Source organism: Bufo bufo, chromosome 6 (assembly GCF_905171765.1).
Source record: "Bufo bufo chromosome 6, aBufBuf1.1, whole genome shotgun sequence".
Taxonomy (NCBI): domain Eukaryota; kingdom Metazoa; phylum Chordata; class Amphibia; order Anura; family Bufonidae; genus Bufo; species Bufo bufo.
In genome coordinates, this window is record NC_053394.1 from 266073282 (window position 1) to 266098891 (window position 25610).

Genomic DNA, 25610 nt, shown 5'->3' on the forward strand with positions numbered 1-25610 from the left:
ACAGAGAAAGCCCTATACTTTACAGTAACTGTTGTCATTGGCTAGTGGGTGACCCTATTGTGGTGGCAATATCACCTAGATGAGCGGTAATGTGACTGTTGCCGGCATTGCTATTGTATTTTTGCATGCTATTCTAACTCCTAGCTGATCCCAAATGATATACCATAGTGTGATTACGGATGAGCGAAACGACTTCGGAACCGAACCAGAGTTCGGTACCAAGGTTTTTTTACAGTAATAAATAATTCCCGGAAGTCTCACATGACTTCGCAAAGCAATAACTTCGGCTCATTGGAGCCAATACATTCTAATACTGTACGGAGCGGGAACTCCATACAGTATTACAACAAAAAATTTTGCAAATCGACTTTGAATGTACCATCCAAAGTGGATTCACTCATCCCTAATTGTGATGATATGAGATTTACCTAAGCTGTTGTGAGACACCGTCGAGGGATTGGTAAATGCTTGTGCACTACTGCGGGAGAGGCACCATGTAAGTAGTGACAGCGTACCGACACTCTGGGAGAGTCACATGCCCTGATGGACATTGCAGAGATGCCACTGGAAAGGGGGGGACAATGACAAAAATGTAACAATTAATCGAACATGTAACCTGATTATAGGTTGATTATTTGGGTGCGGCTTGGGCATGGCTTAGCACGGGTTGTTATACGACACTAATGATTTGATCATATTTTGAGTTCTTTATTCTTTAGGTGATTTTTTTTCTCTATTGGGGATACTCCTGTGTACTTGTTGTACATACAGTATCTCACAAGAGTGAGTACACCCCTCACATTTTTGTAAATATTTTATTATATTTTTTCATGGGACAACACTGAAGATGACACTTTGATACAATGTAAAGTAGTCAGTGTACAGCTTGTATAACAGGGTAAAGTTGGTGTGCCCTCAAAGTAGCTCAACACAGCCAGTGAAAATGGTCAAATTGTGCCCAAATAGCCATTTTCGGCGGCGGTGTGTGATGTGACTCGTTAGTGTTACAAGGTGTTTGGCGTTCTCGCTCTCACACTGGTCACTGGAAGTTCAACATGGCAAAGAACTCTATAGTGAACGCAATAGCGCTCCCTCATCCTCATACAGTGAAGGAGATCGATGCAGGTAAATACAGCGGTCTTCCTTCCTGACAAACGGCTGCAGAATCGTCCCGTCTAAATCCACTTTAACAGAGGTATTTAGTACTACTGATAAGGGTAGATTTTAGGCATCTGAAGCGGAATACCGCAGTGGCGTTGAGGCCAGAGCTGAGGGGTAGAAGAAGCTGACTAGACCATGCATCCTGGAAGGTGCCAAGGCCTGAATAAGGCTAATTTCAGATGAGCGTGTTCATTCCGGGAAACGCTCTCTGTGCGTGACCGTATGTTCACATCTGCACTGTGAAACATGGCAGGCTGTTTCGGCAGAGGAACAACCTGCTGCAGTTCACCGTATCCAGTATAGCCAGATAATGTCTCAAACCACCGGGTCCCTATTGACCACAATGGTATCCAACAGGGATCCACCCGCTTTCCTCCATAGCTCCCACATGCCTGACTGGCTTCTCAGTATTTTTTGGATGGACTCTATGGGGAATAGAACCACCTCCAATCTAGTAGTTATTCCCTAGCCTGTGCTACATACAGCAGGCTAATCCTATATGAAGTATTTGCAGGGGCATAGAGCATTGTTCTGCAGGAGGGGGATCTGATAACGTCTGAAGGTACAGATGGAGCTGGATGCTGTCTCTACAGAAACAGCCCCACGCCTGCTCATGGGCAGTATCTGGTACTGCAGCTGAGATGCAATACCAAATACAACCTGTGGACAAGTGTGGCACTATTTATGAATTAAAACTGCCATGTTTCTCTAAGGCCTCATGCACATGGCCATTGCTTGGCCATTCTGTGCATTGGGGACCGCAATTTGCAGTCCCCAATGCATGGGCACTATCCGTGTGGCTGCCACGAGGGATCCAGACCCACTCAACTGGATGGGTCTGTGATCCATCTGCACAGCAAAAAAAATATAGAAAAGGTTCAATGTGAATGGGTCCGCATTCGTGATGCTGCGGTGCTGTTTGTGGCCCGCAATATGGGCCACGGCCGTGTGCGTGAGGCATACCGGTATATATCTATATAACTTTTATATCTCTGCTCATTCTGGGCTTTGCAGTCAAGAAGGCGGTCCTGTCAGTGATTTACAGCTACCTCTGTATACACAGTCATAAAGGGAAGGCTGTCAATCACTGATAGGACCACCTCCTTGACTTCAAAGCCCAGAAGGAGCAGGAATATAAATAACAGTCCAAGAGCCATAACTTTTTTTTTTTTTTCTGATGACATTGTTTGGCTTCTGGCTGCCATGATATATATCACACAACCAGATGAACAATGGTTAATACCTTGATAAGTAATGGGTGACCCTAGAGAATCAATACAATAATAAACAAAAAGTGGGTGACCTTGTTAAAACTTAGCTTTTAATAAATAATTGATATAAAAATATTTTATATATATTTATATCAATTATTTATTAAAAGCTAAGTTTTAACAAGGTCACCCACTTTTTTGTTTATTATCGTCCTGGCTGCCATAGCAACGCATCAGCACCCTGCAAGTGCATTCTAGCTGGGCCGATGGGGACAGCCCCAGCCCTCCTCCATATAACTAAAGGTTACAATAGGAGCCTGGAGCTGAGCTCCATCAGTGATCCTATGGCTTGTTAGGGAAGGGCTAATATTGATTTAATGAAAATGAGAATTGTGCTTCGTTGAAATGGCAAATTAATCAAATGTATTAAAATTTTTTTTTTTAAAAGGTAGAGAAAATATTAACATAAGAAAAAAAGTGTTACACTTAAAATGCATCCATTCTGATCCTCCCCGCCACTGTAGCCATGACCATGTTTCTGGCTGCAGTGATGAAGTACCCATTTACCGTATGTGACTGTTTCAGCCAATCACAGGCCCAGTGGTAAAGAGTATGAGACCACTTAGGCCCCTTTCACACGAGCGAGTTTTCCGCACGGGTGCGATGCGTGACATGAACGCATAGCACCCGCACTGAATCCTGACCCATTCATTTCAATGGGTCTGTGTACATGAGCAATGTTTTTCACCCATCACTTCTGCGCTGCGTGAAAATCGCAGCATGTTCTATATTCTGCATTTTCACGCAGCCCTGGCCCCATAGAAGTGAATGGGGCTGCATCAAAAACGCATTGCATTCGCAAGCAAGTGCGGATGCGATGCGTTTTCACTGATAGTTGCTAAGAGATGTTGTTTTTAAACCTTCAGTTTTTTATCACGCGCGTGAAAAAAGCATCAAAGCGCATTGCACCCGCGCGGAAAAAACTGAACAACTGCACGCAATCGCAGACAAAACTGACTGAACTTGCTTGCAAAATAGTGCGAGTTTCACTGAATGCACCCTGAACGCATCCGGACCTAATCCGTCACACTCATGTAAAAGGGGCCTTAAACCACTGAATGGCTGCAGTGGTGACATGTAATGTATGGCACTTCACAGATGCAATCATGAAAACATAGCATGGGGGGGGGGGGGGGGGGGGGCAGTATCGGAGTGGAGATCAGGGCAGTACTGGTGATAATGCAGTCGGAGGCCGGGAGCAGCTGGGAGGCTCAGGCCCAGTCACTTCAGTCTCGGACATACGCAGCCTCATTAATATTCACTTCAGTGCAATGAATAGTAATGAAGTTGTGGAGCCATTGGGATCCATGTGGGTTAGGGCAGGGGTCCTCTCCCATCACAGACTTTTACTAAGGCCTCCTGCACACGACCGTATGGCTTTTTCAATGTTTTGCAGTCCGTTTTTCACGGATACGTTGTTCCGTTTTTTGTTTCAGTTTTGTTTTTCCGTATGGCATATACAGTAATTAAATAGAAAAAATTGGGCTGGGCATAACATTTTCAATAGATGGTTCCGCAAAAACGGAACAGATACGGAAGACATACGGAGTACATTCCGTATGTATTCAGTTTTTTTTGCGGACCCATTGACTTGGATGGAGCCACGGAACATGATTTGCGGGCAATACTAGGACATGTTCTATCTTTCAACGGAACAGAAAAAAAGGAATACGGAAACGGAATGCATACGGAGTACATTCAGTATTTTTTTGCGGAACCATTGAAATGAATGGTTCCGTATAGGGAACGCAAAAAACGGCCCGTAAACGGCAAAAAAAAAGGAGGCCTAAAGAAATTTAACTTAGGGCCCTTTCACATGAGCGAGAATTCCGTGCAGGTGCAATGCATGATGCGAATGCATTGCCCCCGCACGGAATCCGGACCCATTCATTTCAATGGGTCTGTGTACATGAGCCGTGGTTTTCACACATCACTTTTGCGTTGCGTGAAAATCGCAGCATGTTTTATATTCTGCGATTTTCACACAACGCTGGCCCCATAGAAAGGAATGGGGCTGCGTGAAAATCGCATCCGCAAGCAAATGCAGATGCGATGCGATTTTCACGGGTAATTGCTAAGAGATGTTGTTTGTAAACATTCCGTTTTTTTCATGCACATGCAAAACGCAGTAAATCGCATTGCAACCGCGTGATAAAAACTAAACGCGATCGCAAACAAAACTAAATGGCTTTGTTTGCGAAATGGCACAGTTTTCACTGAACGCATCCGCAAACGCACACAGACACGCTCGTCTGCAAGGTGCCTTACAGTCCTTTGAGGGGATTAGAAACCTAGACCTTCTATATGGCAGGCAGCAACTCTACTTCTAGGCTATAGCCCTGCCATGTTGAGTAATAGACATTTTTTGTGCTTAGAAAGCTAACACATATCACTGTTCTCTTCATAGGTATAATATTAAATAAATAGTACATTACTAAAATGAAGGAAAAAAATATTGCTCCAATTTTATTTCCGCTATTTACCGATCACCATAAATAATGTGTTCACTGTATTGTACAGGTTATTAACCCCTTCGTGGGGTTCTGGGGAACGATCGGGGGGGGGAGTCGCGGCACCATGCCTGCTCTTACTGGTCCCTAAACCACCCTCCATCCCTGTCCCTTTTCGCCCCCCTCCCTCCCAGTCCTATTTTTACGGACGCCATTTGGTCCATGCACTTTATTTTTACCATTTTCCAGCTCTGCACCACTTTTTCTGCGTGAGAACAGTGACTGCCAAGTGCTGTTCAGTGCGTACCTGCCTGATCAGCACCTGCGGATTATTTGTGCTGTTTTTTTGGCAAATTCTTATATATATTGAGAAAAGCCTCATTGAGGCGGAGGGGTAGTTGTACTTGATACACGCAACTATGTTAGGGAAATTGAACGCCAATTGAGTGATACAAATGTGTACGGTATGTTATATAGTGATCCAAAATTTCATATCATGAATACTATTAAAGAGAGCCTATCCGATGCGGTGGTCGGGGGTATTATAGATGAGGGGTTAAGGGAGTACTTGATGGTACCATCCCCCATTACTCCAGTTATATACATATTGCCTAAAGTCCACAAAAGTCTTGTGGACCCCCCCCGGCCGCCCCATCGTATTTGGTACAGACTCTGTTTTTAGCAGAATAGCTATTTTCCTTGACAAGATACTAAGAGATTTTTCGACAGCTGGAAAATCATATATTAGAGACACAGGGGACTTTCTGCAACAATTGAGAGCAGTTGATGTCAGTGATGTGCAGTCCTTAACTCTTGTGTCCTTCGATGTTGTATCTTTATACACATCAATAGGACACGAGAAGGGTATCGCTGCAGTCAATAAATATTTGGATGATTCGCCTATAACACAGAATACAAAGTATTTCATCAATACTCTGTTGAGATTGATTCTTAAGAAAAACTATTTCTTGTTCCAAGACACTTTCTTTAATCAGAAACATGGCGTTGCGATGGGGTCAAATGTGGCCCCAACGTACGCAAATATATATATGTGCCACATGGAGGAGGACTTTATCTATGTATCCCACAACTTTCAACATGTGCTTAGGTGGTGGCGATACATAGATGACGTCTTCCTCCTGTGGACTGGTACGGAAATGCAATTAAGTGAATTTCATATATACCTTAATGGTATCGATCCGGATCTTCAATATACAGTATCTTATTCCAAAACACAACTGTCATTCTTGGATACCAATGTCAAACTGGTTAATGGTTCAATTTGCACGGGTCTGTTTGTCAAGTCGACCGACAGGAATACGATTTTACGGTTTGAAAGCAACCACTCTCGCAGCTCGGTTAAACATCTCCCTCATTCACAATTTTTGCGTACAAAGCGCATTGTATCAGATCAGGCTGAGTTAGTAACTACACTAGAAATGATGGCAGGAAAATTCAAGGAACGGGGGTATCCTCGTAGATTGTTAGATGAACAAAAAAGTAAAATATTACATGCAAACATAGAAAAAGTACAAACTGCTTCTCAAAAGACCCAAAGGATACCGTTCATGTCCACATACTCTGATTGTAGTATGGCGATAGGACGGATCTTGAAAGACAACTTCAGTATTTTAAGCAGATCCATTAAAGATATTCCTGAGTTTAGACTTCCCCCTCTTCTATTATATCGCAAAAATAGAAACATCAAAGACCATTTAGTCAAACCAGATGTAGGTCCTAAAAAAAGCAGTATACAGCGAACATTGACGCATTCGGGGCTGGGATGTTTCCCATGCCTCAACTGCGTCAATTGTCGCCACATTTGTAAATCCAGGTCTTTTATACATCCACAGGAAAAGAATATCCCATTAAATTTCATTTAACCTGCTCTTCATCATATGTGATTTATGTGTTGGCATGTCCCTGCAATTTAATATATGTTGGAGAAACGTCAACAGAATTGAAACGTCAATAATCATAGAAATTCATTCATTGATCAGATTACACTTCCCAGAAGAGGTGGTGACCGTTTAGCAATGTTAAAGAAAAGAGAATTGCGATGGATATATGTTCTGGATAGCTTGCACCCTAGAGGTCTTAATGTTGAGTTCAGGTGATAGTCCCTAGATTTGGGGTTGACTGATTTTCTTTTGCACATGTGGTTTTTACCCTTCTCATACATGTATGATAGTGCAGGAGAATTGTGAAAGTACTACTTGTAACTCATATACACTGCTCAAAAAAATAAAGGGAACACAAAAATAACATCCTAGATCTGAATTAATTAAATATTCTTCTGAAATACTTTGTTCTTTACATAGTTGAATGTGCTGACAACAAATTCACACAAAAATAAAAAAATGGAAATCAACTTTTTCAACCCATGGAGGTCTGGATTTGGAGTCACACTCAAAATTAAAGTGGAAAAACACACTACAGGCTGATCCAACTTTGATGTAATGTCAAAATGAGGCTCAGTAGTGTGTGTGGCCTCCACGTGCCTGTATGACCTCCCTACAACGCCTGTGCATGCTCCTGATGAGGTGGCGGACGGTCTCCTGAGGGATCTCCTCCCAGACCTGAACTAAAGCATCTGCCAACTCCTGGACAGTCTGTGGTGCAACGTGACGTTGGTGGATAGAGCGAGACATGATGTCCCAGATGTGCTCAATTGGATTCAGGTCTGGGAAACGGGCGGGCCAGTCCATAGCATCAATGCCTTCGTCTTGCAGGAACTGCTGACACACTCCAGCCACATGAGGTCTAGCATTGTCTTGCATTAGGAGGAACCCAGGGCCAACCGCACCAGCATATGGTCTCACAAAGGGTCTGAGGATCTCATCTCGGTACCAAATGGCAGTCAGGCTACCTCTGGCGAGCACATGAAGGGCTGTGCGGCCCTCCAAAGAAATGCCACCCCACACCATTACTGACCCAATGCCAAACCGGTCATGCTGGAGGATGTTGCAGGCAGCAGAACGTTCTCCACGGCGTCTCAAGACTCTGTCACATGTGCTCAGTGTGAACCTGCTTTCATCTGTGAAGAGCACAGGGCGCCAGTGGCGAATTTGCCAATCTTGGTGTTCTCTGGCAAATGCCAAACGTCCTGCACGGTGTTGGGCTGTAAGCCCAACCCCCACCTGTGGACGTCGGGCCCTCATATCACCCTCATGGAGTCTGTTTCTGACCGTTTGAGCAGACACATGCACATTTGTGGCCTGCTGGAGGTCATTTTGCAGGGCTCTGGCAGTGCTCCTCCTGTTCCTCCTTGCACAAAGGCGGATGTAGTGGTCCTGCTGCTGGGTTGTTGCCCTCCTACGGCCTCCTGATGTACTGGCCTGTCTCCTGGTAGCGCCTCCATGCTCTGGACACTACGCTGACAGACACAGCAAACCTTCTTGCCACAGCTCGCATTGATGTGCCATCCTGGATAAGCTGCACTACCTGAGCCACTTGTGTGGGTTGTAGACTCCGTCTCATGCTACCACTAGAGTGAAAGCACCGCCAGCATTCAAAAGTGACCAAAACATCAGCCAGGAAGCATAGGAACTGAGAAGTGGTCTGTGGTTACCACCTGCAGAACCACTCCTTTATTGGGGGTGTCTTGCTAATTGCCTATAATTTCCACCTGTTGTCTATCCCATTTGCACAACAGCATGTGAAATTGATTGTCACTCAGTGTTGCTTCCTAAGTGGACAGTTGGATTTCACAGAAGTGTGATTGACTTGGAGTTACATTGTGTTGTTTAGGGTGTTCCCTTTATTTTTTTGAGCAGTGTACAATATAATATTTATTTAGTAACTAATGTATGAATTTCTCTTTGCCTTTTAGAGATTTTAACCTGCACAATATTGGATGCGGACCCCTGAACTTTGCCTTTTTTGGAAGCGATGCGGCCCGGCGGTGACATCAGCGTTCTCTCTTTTATGTGCAATTCCAGACATGTAATTATTCTTAGGTGTGATGCTGTCTTTGTAATTTTGAGGGAGTTCCCCTCTACGGCTGCGTTATTGCCAGCAATTGGGCTGTTAGTGTCAGCGGGGTTCATTGAGGTGTCCCCCTCTGACACATAAGACCCTATGGTTTGGTGTCCATCTCGGCAGGGCGGGATCCCGATCCATATGCTGGTTCACGTAGGAGATCCCTACCGCAGCTATATGCCTTCAGAACTGCCTTAATTCTACGTGGCATTGATTCAACAAGGTGCTGATAGCTGATAGCATTCTTTAGAGATGTTGGCCCATATTGATAGGATAGCATCTTGCAGTTGATGGAGATTTGAGGGATGCACATCCAGGGCACGAAGCTCCCGTTCCACCACATCCCAAAGATGCTCTATTGGGTTGAGATCTGGTGACTGTGGGGGCCAATTTAGTACAGTGAACTCATTGTCATGTTCAAGAAACCAATTTGAAATGATTCGAGCTTTGTGACATGGTGCATTATCCTGCTGAAAGTAGCCATCAGAGGATGGATACATGTTCTCATTCTGTTTACGCCAAATTCGAACTCTACCATTTGAATGTCTCAACAGAAATCGAGACTCAGCAGACCAGGCAACATTTTTCCAGTCTTCAACAGTCCAACTTCAACAGTCCAATTTTGGTGAGCTCGTGCAAATTGTAGCCTCTTTTTCCTATTTGTAGTGGAGATGAGTGGTACCCGGTGGGGTCTTCTGCTGTTGTAGCCCATCCGCCTCAAGGTTGTGCGTGTTGTGGCTTCACAAATGCTTTGCTGCATACCTCGGTTGTAACGAGTGGTTATTTCAGTCAACGTTGCTCTTCTATCAGCTTGAATCAGTCGGCCCATTCTCCTCTGACCTCTAGCATCCACAAGGCATTTTTGCCCACAGGACTGCCGCATACTGGAGGTTTTTCCCTTTTCACACCATTCTTTGTAAACCCTAGAAATGGTTGTGCGTGAAAATCCCAGTAACTGAGCTGATTGTGAAATACTCAGACAGGCCCGTCTGGCACCAACAACCATGCCACGCTCAAAACTGCTTAAATCACCTTTCTTTCCCATTCTGACATTCAGTTTGGAGTTCAGGAGGTTGTCTTGACCAGGACCACCCCCCTAAATGCATTGAAGCAACTGCCATGTGATTGGTTGCCTAGATAATTGCATTAATGAGAAATAGAACAGGTGTTCCTAATAATTCTTTGAGTATAATATATATATATATATATATATATATATATATATATATATATCACACACACAGTACAGACCAAAAGTTTGGACACACCTTCTCATTCAAAGAGTTTTCTTTATTTTCATGACTATGAAAATTGTAGATTCACACTGAAGGCATCAAAACTATGAATTAACACATGTGGAATTATATACATAACAAACAAGTGTGAAACAACTGAAATGTCATATTCTAGGTTCTTCAAAGAAGCTACCTTTTGCTTTGATTACTGCTTTGCACACTCTTGGCATTCTCTTGATGAGCTTCAAGAGGTAGTCCCCTGAAATGGTTTTCACTTCACAGGTGTGCCCTGTCAGGTTTAATAAGTGGGATTTCTTGCCTTATAAATGGGGTTGGGACCATCAGTTGCGTTGAGGAGAAGTCAGGTGGATACACAGCTGATAGTCCTACTGAATAGACTGTTAGAATTTGTATTATGGCAAGAAAAAAGCAGCTAAGTAAAGAAAAACGAGTGGCCATCATTACTTTAAGAAATGAAGGTCAGTCAGTCAGCCGAAAAATTGGGAAAACTTTGAAAGTAAGGGCTATTTGACCATGAAGGAGAGTGATGGGGTGCTGCGCCAGATGACCTGGCCTCCAGTCACCGGACCTGAACCCAATCGAGATGGTTTGGGGTGAGCTGGACCGCAGAGTGACGGCAAAAGGGCCAACAAGTGCTAAGCATCTCTGGGAACTCCTTCAAGACTGTTGGAAGACCATTTCAGGGGACTACCTCTTGAAGCTCATCAAGAGAATGCCAAGAGTGTGCAAAGCAGTAATCAAAGCAAAAGGTGGCTACTTTGAAGAACCTAGAATATGACATATTTTCAGTTGTTTCACACTTGTTTGTTATGTATATAATTCCACATGTGTTAATTCATAGTTTTGATGCCTTCATAGTCATGAAAATAAAGAAAACTCTTTGAATGAGAAGGTGTGTCCAAACTTTTGGTCTGTACTGTGTATATATATATATATATATATATATATATATATATATATATATATATGTGAAATTTTTAGCCAGTGTTCACTATAGTGAATTTTTATACTACAGTTTTTGCACGCACGATCTGTGTGCGTGTGTGTTGCAGAGTACCGATCAGTAGTGTACTCCGTAGCATCTGCACATTTTTGAGGTTATAGTTTTTTTTGGGTGTGAAAAAAACCCTGCAGTTAGTGGTAGTTATATATATATATATATATATACACATACACACATACCATATTTTTCACCCCATAAGAAGCCCTTTTGGGGGAGAAAATGCCCTGGGTGAATGCTGACATTTTTACTCTGCTTGATACATCGCTGGCTGCGATGTATCAGAGGGGAAGGAGGAGGGGCTGGAGGCCAGCAACTCGCGGCGGGGCCCGGTGCAGTCACTGTACTCTATAATACACCGGGCCCCGCACACACCAGTATACATATGTAAACTGTAGGCAATCTACACTGCTCAAAAAAATAAAGGGAACACTTAAACAACACAATGTAACTCCAAGTCAATAACACTTCTGTGAAATCAAACTGTCCACTTAGGAAGCAACACTGAGTGACAATCAATTTCACATGCTGTTGTGCAAATGGGATAGACAACAGGAGGAAATTATAGGCAATTAGCAAGACACCCCCAATAAAGGAGTGGTTCTGCAGGTGGTGAACACAGACCACTTCTCAGTTCCTATGCTTCCTGGCTGATGTTTTGGTCACTTTTGAATGCTGGCGATGCTTTCACTCTAGTGGTAGCATGAGACGGAGTCTACAACTCACACAAGTGGCTCAGGTAGTGCAGCTTATCCAGGATGGCACATCAATGCGAGCTGTGGCAAGAAGGTTTGCTGTGTCTGTCAGCATAGTGTCCAGAGCATGGAGGCGCTACCAGGAGACAGGCCAGTACATCAGGAGACGTGGAGGAGGCCGTAGGAGGGCAACAACCCAGGAGCAGGACCGCTACCTCCGCCTTTGTGCAAGGAGGAACAGGAGGAGCACTGCCAGAGCCCTGCAAAATGACCTCCAGCAGGCCACAAATGTGCATGTGTCTGCTCAAACGGTCAGAAACAGACTCCATGAGGGTGATATGAGGGCCCGACATCCACAGGAGGGGGTTGTGCTTACAGCCCAACACCGTGCAGGACGTTTGGCATTTGCCAGAGAACACCAAGATTGGCAAATTCGCCACTGGCGCCCTGTGCTCTTCACAGATGAAAGCAGGTTCACACTGAGCACATGTGACAGACGTGACAGAGTCTGGAGACGCCGTGGAGAACGTTCTGCTGCCTGCAACATCCTCCAGCATGACCGGTTTGGCATTGGGTCAGTGTGGGGTGGCATTTCTTTGGAGGGCCGCACAGCCCTCCATGTGCTCACCAGAGGTAGCCTGACTGCCATTAGGCACCAAGATGAGATCCTCAGACCCTTTGTGAGACCATATGCTGGTGCGGTTGGCCCTGGGTTCCTCCTAATGCAAGACAATGCTAGACCTCATGTGGCTGGAGTGTGTCAGCAGTTCCTGCAAGACGAAGGCATTGATGCTATGGACTGGCCCGCCCGTTCCCCAGACCTGAATCCAATTGAGCACATCTGGGACATCATGTCTCGCTCTATCCACCAACATCACGTTGCACCACAGACTGTCCAGGAGTTGGCAGATGCTTTAGTCCAGGTCTGGGAGGAGATCCCTCAGGAGACCGTCCGCCACCTCATCAGGAGCATGCACAGGCGTTGTAGGGAGGTCATACAGGCACAGGGAGGCCACACCCTCTACTGAGCCTCATTTTGACTTGTTTTAAGGACATTACATCAAAGTTGGATCAGCCTGTAGTGTATTTTTCCACTTTAATTTTGAGTGTGACTCCAAATCCAGACCTCCATGGGTTGAAAAATTTGATTTCCATTTTTTTATTTTTGTGTGATTTTGTTGTCAGCACATTCAACTATGTAAAGAACAAAGTATTTCAGAAGAATATTTAATTAACTCAGATCTAGGATGTGTTATTTTTGTGTTCCCTTTATTTTTTTGAGCAGTGTATATGTAAGGTAGCGCAATCCACTTAGTACTCACTATGAAACGCCTGTACTAGCAGGCAGTCACTCACTTCCTCACGTGCATGCTCCTCCCACTTTATTAATAAAGCAAGCACGTGAGGAAGTGAGTTACTGGCCAGCCAGCAGTGCCTGCTAGTACGGGCGTTTCATAGTGAGTACTATGTCGATTGCGCTACCTTGCAGTTTACATATGGATTGCCTACAATTTGCATATCGATTGCCTAAAGTTTACATGTGAATACTGGTGTGTGCGGGCCCGGTGTAATAGAGTACAGTGACTGCAGCATAAGATGCTATATACGGTATGTGCCATCCACAGATGCCCCCTTAATAGTGCCACCCACAGATGCCTCCATAACAGTGCCTTTCACAGATCCCCGCATATTAGTGTCATCTACAGACCACCATTAGTTCAAAACCCACCAAAAGCACGCTTTTTTCCTCCTTAAAAACCTAGGTGCGTCTTATGGGCAGGTGCATCTCATAGGGCCAAAAATACGGTATATATAAATTTCAGTTAGGGGGAGTTTAGGTTTTTGCACGAACGTACCATCTGCGTACGTGCATTTTGCAACCACTGAGCACCAATCAGTAGTGTCCATTACTGATTGTGTCTGCTCAGTTTTTTTTTTTTGCAGAAAAGACTCTTTGAGCAGAAGACTTTTTTTGTGCAGAAAATACTTTTCTTTTTTTACAACTTTTCTTCTAAATTTAATTTCACATTTATTACAAGCCCCTTCACAAGTGAAAAAGACTACATACACACCCCACACTAAATAAAGGTTTACACGTTTCACACATCACACCCCAATAAAATAAAAATGGCCCGTCCATCCAAACATGTATAAGCTGAAGAGGCATACACCATTCTTGCCTCCGATACGGAGTCTGCCAGTGAGGGAGAAGAGGATGCCACTTTTCTCTATCCCTCTACCCCCTCATCATCATCCGCTGATGAGGGACCCTCTAGAAGGTGCCCCAAGGTAGCAGAGAAGGCAGCCCCCCAGAGTGAACCCTTATGGACCCCACCTCCTGACGATTATTAGCCCCAAATTCCAGAGTTTGTGGGAAACTCTGTAATCCAAATTGACTGCACGGGCTTCACAGAAATTTATTTTTTCAAAATCTTTTTCTCAGGAGATTTTATAAATTTGATGGTGACCCAAACAAATTTATATGCCCAGCAATTTATTTCCCAGAACCCTACTTCGCCATTTGCTAGACTCCTAGGTTGGAGCCCAGTAAGTGCAGCAGAGGCGATGACGTTTTGGGGACTCGTGCTGCATATGCGCGTTGTAAAAAAATCAACCATTAGGCAATATTGGAGTTTGGACATTTTCTACCAGACTCCAATTTATAGTCCGACCATGACCCGGAATCGATTTGAGTCAATTCGGAAATTCCTACACTACGACAATTCACAGTGCCCACCCCAAAACGACCCAACATTTGACAGTCTGTTGAAAGTTAGGCCTGTCATTGACCACTTCAGCAACAAGTTTGCTGAGGTGTAGAACCCAGAGAAAAATGGCAGTGTAGAGGAGTCCCTATTACTGTTCAGAGGATTAGATTCCGCCAGTACCTACCAAGCAAACGGGCAAGGCATGGCATAAAAAATACAAACTTTGTGAGATTAGCTCCGGGTACACCTACAAATTGCACGTTTATGAAGGGAGAGATTCCTGGATAGAACCCCCAGAATGCCCCCCCCCCCCACTGCTGGATAAGGGTTACCACCATCTATGGATAACTATTATACCAGCATACCCCTATTCAGGTCCCTAACTGCCAGAGGTACTGTGGCTTGCGGCACAGTGCGTAAAAATCAGAGAGGCCTCCCTAGATCCCTGAGAATGGGTGAAAGTAGGGCTCTCCTCCATGATAACATGACATGAGGGATGTCCTTGTACTGACCACCATTCACACTAATGCCAGCTCCCCTGCATGTGGTACCACAACCACTACCCCCAAACCAGTTTCAGTTTGCATCCTGGACTACAACAGGCACATGGGAGGGGTGGATCTTGCAGATCAACTTATGAAACCCTACAATGCCATACGAAAAACAAAAGTGTAGTACAAAAAGCTGGCAGTACACATTGTACAGATGGCAATGTGCAATGCATACATGCTATTTCATTCTGCAGGCCACAGAGGAACTTTCCTTCAGTTCCAAGAGGCGGTAATCAACGCCCTAATTTTTTAAACCCAGGCAGGGTCCCAGTACTTCAGGAAGTTACGGTGCCCGTGTTGTACCAGGGCAACATTTTCCAGGTCAAGTCCCCCAGACAGCAAGGAAGGGACGGACCCAAAAAAGATGCAGGGTGTGTTACAAAGGGGGGATAAGGAAAGACACCCTTTACCAATGTGAAACCTGCCCCGAAAAACCTGGCCTGTGCATGCACGAGTGTTTCAGAATCTACCACACATCTATGGAGTATTAATTTAATTCCATCCTTTATTTCCCTGTAATATTTCCACTTTAGATCTCTGATTTAGTCCACCTCGTTTGCATATCCCCTTTCCAACAACCACTACATATTTTTTTCTGTGAGACAACCGTGCCCTTTCCACCCCTTAAAATGTTCGTACAGGGGTGCACTTTCCAAAAAGGGGTCACTTCTTGTTTTTTTTTTCCAATTTCTGGGGACCTCAGGAATTTTTTTTAATGGGACATGGCACCTAAAATCCATGTTTGTTTATTCAGGCCTGCAAAACCATTTTTTGCACTTTGCCTCTAGAGCCCTGCTGTGCGCCAATACAGCAGGCTACAAGCACATATGGAGTGTTTGCAAATAGGGGAGAAAGTGGGGAACATATACTGGGGTGCATTTTCTCCTTTAAACCCTTGTGAAAGTGAAAAATTGGGGTCTGCTAGTAAATTTTAATTTTTACAAATGTGTGCTTTAAAAACCTTTCTCTAGTACTTCTGCCTTCTGTGAGACACCTGTTTGCTGAAAAGTACCCTTTCCAACACTTAGAATGTTTGTACAGGGGTGCTCTTTCCTAAATGGGGTCACTTCTTGGGGTTTTTCAATTCTGGGGACCTCAGGAATTTATTTAATGTGACATGGCACATAAAATCCATGTCTGCCAATTCAGGTCAGCAAAATCCATATTTAGCCGTTTGAGTCTAGAGCCCTTCCATGCGCCCATACATCATTTTTGGAGCACATATGGGGTGTTGGCGTATTCGGGGGGAAATGGGAAACAAAATGTGGGGTGCATTTTGTCCTGTTACCTCATGTGAAAGTGAAAAATGTGGGTATAAAGCAACTTTTTCTGGAAAATTTTTACATTTTCACAGCCAAGCGTTTCCTAATTCTGTGAAACGCCCGATGGGTCTAAGTGCTCAGTACACACCTTGAAATATTCCTTGAGGGGTGTAGTTTCCTGGAATGGGGTGACTTTTTGGGGGTTTCCACTGTAGGGCCACCTCAGGGTGTCTTCAAATGCGACATAGCTCCCAATTACCATTCCAGCTAAATCCTCTCTCCTAACGCCATATGGTGCTCCTTCCACTCTGAAGTCTGCTGTGCGCCCATACATCAGTTTTTGAGCACAAATGGGGTGTTTCTATAAACTCCAGATTCAGGATAATAGATTGAGTTTTTGTTGGCTGTTAACCCTTGATGTGTTGCAGAAAAAAAAAAATTTAATCTGCAAAAAAAAAGTGACATTTTGAAATTTCATTCCCATTTTCATTTAATTCTCGTGGGGCACCTAAATCTGTTTTGAATAGCTTGAGGGGTGTAGTTTCTAAAATGGGGTGATTTATGGGTGGTTTCTAATATAGAAGCCCCAGAAAGTGACTTCATAACTGAATTGGTCCTGAAAAAATTGGGGTTTGGAAATGTTCTTAAAAATTTTAAGATTTGCTTCTAAACTTTTAAGCCTTCTAATGTCCCCCAAAAATAAAATTTCATTTTCAAAAATGATCTAAACATGAAGTAGACATATGGGGAATGTAAATTAATAACTATTTTTGGAGGTATTACTATTTATTATAAAAGTGGAGAAATTGAAATTTGCTATTTATTTTTTTATAAATAAAAATGCTATTTTTTTTAACTTAATTTTACCACTGTCATGAAGTACAACATGTGTCTCAGAATGGCCTGGATAAGTAAAAGCGTTTTAAAGTTATTACCACATAAAGTGACTCATGTCAGATTTGCTAAAAATGGCCTGGTCCTTAAAGAGGACCTTTCACCGATTCTTACCCTATGAACTAACTATACAGACATGGAGAGCGGCGCCCGGGGATCTCACTGCACTTACTATTATCCCCAGGCGCCGCTCCGTTTCCCGCTATCCCCTCCGGTATCTTCGGTCACTAAGTTATAGTAGGCGGAGATTCCAGTCCCTAAGTTATGGTAGGCGGAGTCTGCCCTTGTTCTGCTCTAGTGCTGGCCAATCGCAGCGCAGAGCTCACAGCCTGGGAGGTTCTTTTCTCCCAGGCTGTGAGCTCTGCAATATGATTGGCCAGCGCTACAGAAGAACAAGGGCAGACTCCGCCTACCATAACTTAGTGAGCGGAGATACCGGAGGACATAGCAGGAGAACGGAGCGGCGCCCGGGGATAATAGTAAGTGCAGTGAGATCCCCGGGCGCCGCTCTCCATGTCTGTACAGTTAGTTCATAGGCTAAGAATCGGTGAAAGGTCCTCTTTAAGGTGAAAATTGGTCCGGTTCTGAAATTGAATACCATGTATGCTACGAAAAAAAAAATTATTCTAATAGTTTTATTTAAGATTATGAGTCAGTAGAGTTTGGAATAGCACTCCAAATACAGTTGCAAGAAAAAGTATGTGAACCCTTTGGAATGATATGGATTTCTGCACAAATTGGTCATAAAATGTGATCTGATCTTCATCTAAGTCACAACAATAGGCAATCACAGACTGCTTAAACTAATAACACACAAAGAATTAAATGTTACCATGTTTTTATTGAACACACCATTTAAACATTCACAGTGCAGGTGGAAAAAGTATGTGAACCCTTGGATTTAATAACTGGTTGAACCTCCTTTGGCAGCAATTACTTCAACCAAACGTTTCCTGTAGTTGCAGATCAGACGTGCACAACGGTCAGGAGTAATTCTTGACCATTCCTCTTTACAGAACTGTTTCAGTTCAGCAATATTCTTAGGATGTCTGGTGTGAATAGCTTTCTTGAGGTCATGCCACAGCATCTCAATCGGGTTGAGGTCAGTACTCTGACTGGGCCACTCCAGAAGGTGTATTTTCTTCTGTTTAAGCCACTTTTATGCTATGGGTCTTTGTCCTGTTGCAACACCCATCTTCTGTTGAGCTTCAGCTGGTGGACAGATGGCCTTAAGTTCTCCTGCAAAATGTCTTGATAAACTTGGGAATTCGTTTTTCCTTCGATGATAGCAATCCGTCCAGGCCCTGACGCAGCAAAGCAGCCCCAAACCATGATGCCCCCACCACCATACTTCACAGTTGGGATGAGGTTTTGATGTTGGTGTGCTGTGCCTCTTTTTCTTCACACATTCTTCCAAACAACTCAACTTTGGTTTCATCTGTCCACAGAATATTTTGCCAGTACTGCTGTGGAACATCCAGGTGCTCCTGTGCAAACTGTAAACATGCAGCAATGTTTTTTTTGGACAGCAGTGGATTTCTCTGTGGTATCCTCCCATGAAATCCATTCTTGTTCAGGGTTTTAGGTATTGTAGATTCGCTAACAGGGATGTTAGCATATGCCAGAGACTTTTGTAAGTCTTTAGCTGACACTCTAGGATTCTTCTTCACCTCATTGAGCAGTCTGCGCTGTGCTCTTGCAGTCATCTTTACAGGACGGCCACTCCTAGGGAGAGTAGCAGCAGTGCTGAACTTTCACCATTTATAGACAATTTGTCTTACCATGGACTGGTGAACAGCAAGGCTTTTGGAGATACTTTTATAACCCTGTCCAGCTTTATGCAAGTCAACAATTCTTAATCGTAGGTCTTCTGAGAGCACTTTTGTGCAAGGCATCATTCACATCGGGCAATGATTCTTGTGAAAAGCAAACCCAGAACTGGTGTGTGTTTTTTATAGGGCAGGACAGCTGTAACCATTACCTCCAATCTCACCTCATTGATTGGACTCCAGTTGGCTGACACCTCACTCCAATTAGCACTTGGAGATCTAGTGGTGGAGTATAGGGGTTCACATACTTTTTCCACCTGCACTGTGAATGTTTACATGGTGTGTTCAATAAAAACATGGTAACATTTAATTCTTTGTGCGTTATTAGTTAAGCAGACTGTCATTGTCTATTGTTGTGACTTAGAGGAAGAGCAGATCACATTTTATGACCAATTTGTGCAGAAATCCATATCATTCCAAAGGGTTCACATACTTTTTCTTGCAACTGTATATGATTATGATGTACTACAGAATGGGTTCTTCAACCACATCAGTCAATTTAGTGCACACTCAAATGTATTGAAAATTAATAATAATTATTTTGCTTTTACAGTTTGTCAAATGAATTAATAACCGGTGTTTTTTTTCCTATTTTTCACTCCGGCTATTGTGACATAAATCAATCCAGATATAATAAGTGACAACGGTTCTGTTACTGTGACCTTTGTCAAGTCCCATCTGTATGGAAAGATAAATATACAAAAGAGGCAAATGGAACCATAAGACAAAGGCCTCTCGCACACGACCTTATGGCTTTTTCAGTGTTTTGCGGTCCTCAAAAAACGGATCCGCAAAAAATAAATAAAAATAAAAAACTGGTGGGCCATTATAGGGGCATTATTTAAACCATGGGAGCATTATTAAATCTGGGGCGGTAAAAAAAAAAATCCTACACTATGGGGGACATTATTTTAGCTGGGGGCCTAGCGTCCTGTGAGTGTCCTCAAAAGGGTGGGTCTAAAAATAACAGCCAATCAAATTCATTAATTTTTCATGTCAGTTTATTAATGGACATGAAAAACTGATGCAAAACGGACATTAAAAACGGACACACGGACAGAAAATGGATGCACACACTGATGCAAGATGGCCATGAAAAACTGACAGTGTGCATGAGGCCTAATAGGACACGTTCTATCTTTGAACGGAACGGAAATATGGAAACAGAAGGCATACGGAGTACCTTCTGTTTTTTTTTGCGGATCCATTGAAATGAATGGTTCCGTATACGGTCCGTATATGGAACGCAAAAAAAACGGAACGTAAGCGCGGGGGGGGGGGGGAACTGTGTGTGCTAGAGGCCAAACTGAGAGATGTGGAGAAAACATATTTAATATTATGCCTGTGAAAAACCCGGTAATTACCTATTATAGAAAACTCTCTACATGGCAGGTCTACAGCCTAGAGGTAAGTCTTCTGTCTGCCTTTGGTTCAAATCCCAATAAGAATTGGTAAATTTGTGTTTACACTTAAATTTGTTTTCCGCATAATAAAAAGTTGATCGAAATTAACCTCTGATGCTTATTGCAAAATGGCCTGACGCTAAATAATAATAAATATATAGATATATGGTTCTGAATGTGAAAAGTGCTGGGTGGGGGGGCACATTGTTTACCTGTATGGGACCCTGAAAGTCCTGACGGCAGCCCTGATAGAGGTGTTAGAGTACAGGGGTTTTGGAATGGTATCACTCCTTTCTATTAGGGCTCCTTCAGTTGACTGTATTCATTACCGAACAGATGCAGCCCCATTCATTTCAATGGGGGTGCAAAAGAGGCAGACAGCGCCCCTGTGTGCTGTCCGTATCCGTATGTCCATTCTACAGCCACGCAAAAAAAGACAGAACATGTCCAATTTTTGGCATTTCTGCTATAGGCTTGGCCGTGTGCGTTCCGTAAGATGCGGAACACACGCGTGCCGGCCCGGTAGCCATGTTTTGCGGACCACAAAACACACGCGGCCATCTGAATGAGCCTTTAGTCTAATACCTTTCTTGCCGTTTACAAATAAAATTATTGACTCCGACAACCCCTTTAAGCAGCCCATACACATCAGATCGGACACGCTTAGTATTTTTGGCTTTCAGCCTGCAGATTCTGGGGGTGCACCTGCTGGTGTCGGACATCACAGACATATGTTGTTTGGGGTGCCAGCAGGACCACCACCACAGCTGCAGACAGCTTACATAATAGAACCAGTACACGACCCGACTACAAAGGGGGCAGCTCGTGGATTTACACACAGCACCTCCATAAAGATGACCACACACAGACATGGCGGCCAGCACAGCTCCTCAGAAGGGGGGGGGGATATACCGCAGTCATAGCCTCTCAGGTCCGCATACAACAACCTGGCCGTGTTCAAACATACCGCTCGAATCCAGGACACAGGCAAAGGTGCAGCGCCGCGCCTCTCACTGACGTCACTTCCGCAAACAACAAACTCTTCCGCCGCGGGCTCGTTCCGCCATATTGGTTTTGGGCACCGGTGGAGCTGTGGTTTATCCCATCTGTTCTACTAAGAGAGAAGGGCAGCGACGCTGTGAGTGCAGTGTGGTGTGAACGGAACACGAGCGTTACGCTTCATAGGAATCAGGGAATGCATTGTTCCTGGAGTATAAGCTGGCATCACGGTCTTCAAACTCCAGGTCACCGGGCAGCCAATCGGCGCAGAGGGCGGGGTTTGTTATGTTTACAAATAGGGGCTTTTCTCACGCGATAGGCAGAAGGCCTTCTAGGACAAAGAAATAATGTCACCTAGAAAGATTGCAGCCTGTAGTATGACTATAAAGGTGTCTTTTCTGTGCAATGCGGCAAAAGTCTGTAAAAAGACTTTTATTCAACGGGCCACACTATGCTACATTCACACGAACATATTTTTTTTTCCCGTGTCCGTTCCGTTTTTTTTTGCGGATAGGGTGCGGACCCATTCATTTCAATGGGTCCGCAAAAAATGCGGACAGGACACTGTGTGCTATCCGCATCCGTATGTCCGTTCCGTTGCCCCACAAAAAAGATAGAACGTGTCCTATTCTTGTCCGTTTTGCGGACAAGGATAGGCATTGTTACAATGGATCCTCAAAAAAAAAAAACGGATGCCATACGGGCATCATCCGTTTTTTTTTGCGGATCCACAATTTGCAGACTGCAAAACACATACGTTCATGTGAATGTAACCTAAACGATAGTCTTGAAGTCAAGGGGGCAGCGGCTTTCTCGCCTGAAGTCAAGCGTGCCCCGCCCCTTTTACCTCCACTGATAGGATGCCTGATTCCTTCACTGTAGTCTCGCGCATGCGCGGGCTCTCGTGTGCGAGTGCCTGAGCATTGAGCTTTTGAACAATACTTCATAGCGGAATGGAACAGTGCGCAGGCGCCGGTATTGCAGGGACATAGCGCACGCGCAAGACTACATTTAAGCGTCCAGTAGTGAAGGAAATCCTATCAATCAAATGCTATGGGGAGGTAAAGGGGGCGGGGCACGCTTGACTTCAGGCGAGAAAGCCGCTGCCCCCCCTGACTTCAAGACTATCATTTACATAGCATGGCCAGTTGAATAAAAGTATTTTTTTAGACTTTTGGCGCATTGTACAGACACCTTTATAGTCATACTACAGGCTGCAATAAGGTACTGCTGGCTGTTTAATATGCATTTTCTAGGTGACAGGTTCCCTTTAAGGCCTCGTTCACACATCAGTGAATCACAGACAGCACACGTACCCATTGACTTTTGATATGTTTGGTCACACATGAGTCAGTAGAAAAGCAAGGGAGACATGCACTACTTTGCGGACCAAATGCCCATTGAAGTTCATGTGAAAAACCACTGACACACATATGCATTCTTCCCAACTTTTGAAAATCTCAAAGAGGGACAATATGTGTAGCAGCCTGCTAGCATCTTTCCCTCACCGCGCCTGCGCCGAATACTGACCTGTCTGCCTGGACCTGTCAATCAGGACTTGGAGGGAGGCGACAAAGGTGGGAGAGCGGAGCCTCTAGGAACAGGAACAACGCCCCCCCCCCCCCCGCTCCTAGAGGCTAATTAGCATATTATAAAAGTTAGATTTCTGGCGTAACGGGGCATAGATAAAAGTAGAAACCAAGTGGATGAGATTTTAAAAAAATCTCTTCCAGACGCTGTGCAGTTCCCACAGCAGAAACCGCAAATAACTTGCAAGTTGGTGAGGATTTTAAATCCGCTGCATGTCATTTTATATTGCTGATATCTGCCGCCGATTTCATCCTTCGTAATGCAGACAAATCCGCAGCATTTTTGTTTAGATTGGCTGCAGCATAAAGTCTCACCACAAGGGAATATACCCTGATAGTGCCCTCTTCTGTGTAACATTAATGGTGCCCCCACATTCTAATAATGCCCCTTTGTACCCCACATACTTTCATAGTGTCCTCTGGTGGTACACACTAATGGTGTCCCAACACAGTGATGAGGCATCACTGTGCCCCTTCAGTGTAATGATACGCTCTTAGTGCCCCCTTACAGTAATTGTGCCCCCCTCCCCATAGTAAGGATACCCCTCACAGTAATAATGTCCCCTTAGTGCCCCCTGACTGTAAGGCCTCTTTCCCACAGGCGTGTGCGCCCCGTGGTTGTGCTGCGGCCCGCAATGCACGAGCACAGTCCGTGGAGCAGCCGCAGCGGATCGCGGACCCATTCACTTGAATGGGTCCACGATCTGGCCGTTCCGCAAAAAGATAGGACATGTTCTATCTTTTTGCTGAACGGAAGTACGGGACGAAACCCCACGGAAGCACTCCGTAGTGCTTCCGTAGTGTTCCGGTCCGTGATTCCGTTCTGCACCATTCCGCGTCTCCGGATTTGCGGACACATTGAAGTGAATGGGTCAGCATCCGTGATGCGGAATGCCCACGGAATGGCGCCCGTGTATTGCGGATCCGCAAATGCGGTCCGCAATGGGGCGCACATGCCCGTGTAAAAGAGGCCTAAGGCCCCGTTCACACAACGTTTTTTGCCGGTGGAATTTTGTCCCAGACACTGACAACAAAATTTCGCTGGCGACCACATCATTTCTACCTCCCATTCATTTCAGTAGGAGTCAGAGCTGAAAATTGCGGAGTGGCGGTTAAAAGTCGCAGGCATGCCAAAAACAGACATGTCTCTTCTCATCGCGGCCGCAGCTTTGCAATCTTCAGCACCGCCTTCTATTGAAATGAACTGGACGCAGAAACCACGCGGCCACTGGCAATTCCATGCCAAATTTCTACCAGCAAAAACACCATGCGAATGGTCCCTAAGAATGCCCATATCCACATAGTAGTGATGCCCACATACTGCCCCTGCACATTAGTGATGCCAACTTAATGCCCACACAGTAAAGTTATTTTATGTCCAATTATTATGTTAAGCGAATAGCTGTAGTAATTTGCTCAGTAGAACTGCTTCCTGTCGAATTAATGAAGTGTCAAGTGTACATTACATCCACAAACAGTCAACCCTTAGGCCTCTTTCAGACGGGCGTTGCGGGAAAAGGTGCGGATGCGTTACGGGAACACCCACGATTTTTCCGCGCGAGTGCAAAAGATTGTAATGCGTTTTGCACTCGCGTGAGAAAAATCGCGCATGTTTGGTACCCAAACCCGAACTCTTCACAGAAGTTCAGGTTTGGGTTAGTTGTAGTGTAGATTGTATTATTTCCCCTTATAACATGGTTATAAGGGAAAATAATAGCATTCTGAGTACAGAATGCATAGTAAAATAGCGCTGGAGGGGTTAAAAAAAAATATAAATAATTTAACTCACCTTAGTCCACTTGCTCGCACAGCCCGGCATCTCCTTCTGTCTCCTTTGCTGAACAGGACCTGTGGTGACGTCACTCCGGTCATCACATGGTCCATCACATGATCCATCACCATAGTGATGGATCATGTGATGACCGGAGTGACGTCACCACAGGTCCTGTTCAGCAAAGGAGACAGAAGGAGATGCCGGCTGCGCGAGCAAGTGGACTAAGGTGAGTTAAATAATAATTATTTTTTTTTAACCCCTCCAGCGCTATTTTACTATGCATTCTGTATTCAGAATGCTATTATTTTCCCTTATAACCATGTTATAAGGGGAAATAATAATGATCGGGTCCCCATCCCGATCGTTTCCTAGCAACCGTGCGTGAAAATCGCACCGCATCCGCACTTGCTTGCGGATGCTTGCGATTTTCACGCAACCCCATTCACTTCTATGGGGCCTGCGTTGCGTTGCGTGAAAAACAGAATATAGAGCATACTGCGATTTTAACGCAACGCACAAGTGATACGTGAAAATCACCGCTCGTGTGCACAGCCCCATAGAAATGAATGGGTCGGTATTCAGTGCGGGCGCAATGCGTTCAACTCACGCATCGCATATGCACGGAATACTCGCCCGTGTGAAAGGGGCCTTAGACATAAAACATTCCTTATAAATTGCCCCTTGATGTGACGTTTTATATAGTGTTGAGCAAACTTGTGGTTTCAAGTTTGGCGTACAAGGTTCGGGTTATCTAAGAATTCTGTTATGGATTCCGCTACCATGGACC

General features: G+C 44.5%; 1 protein-coding gene across 1 annotated transcript in view; it reads right to left on the minus strand.

Moving 5' to 3' along the window:
* CUEDC2 (CUE domain containing 2) overlaps positions 1 to 21535 on the minus strand; it is a 48980-nt gene extending 27445 nt beyond the window's left edge. The window contains exon 1 of the mRNA XM_040436667.1: positions 21429 to 21535. The gene's annotated coding sequence lies outside the window, so the exon portion shown is untranslated. The remainder of the gene's footprint in view (positions 1 to 21428) is intronic.
* Positions 21536 to 25610: the final 4075 nt, after the last annotated feature.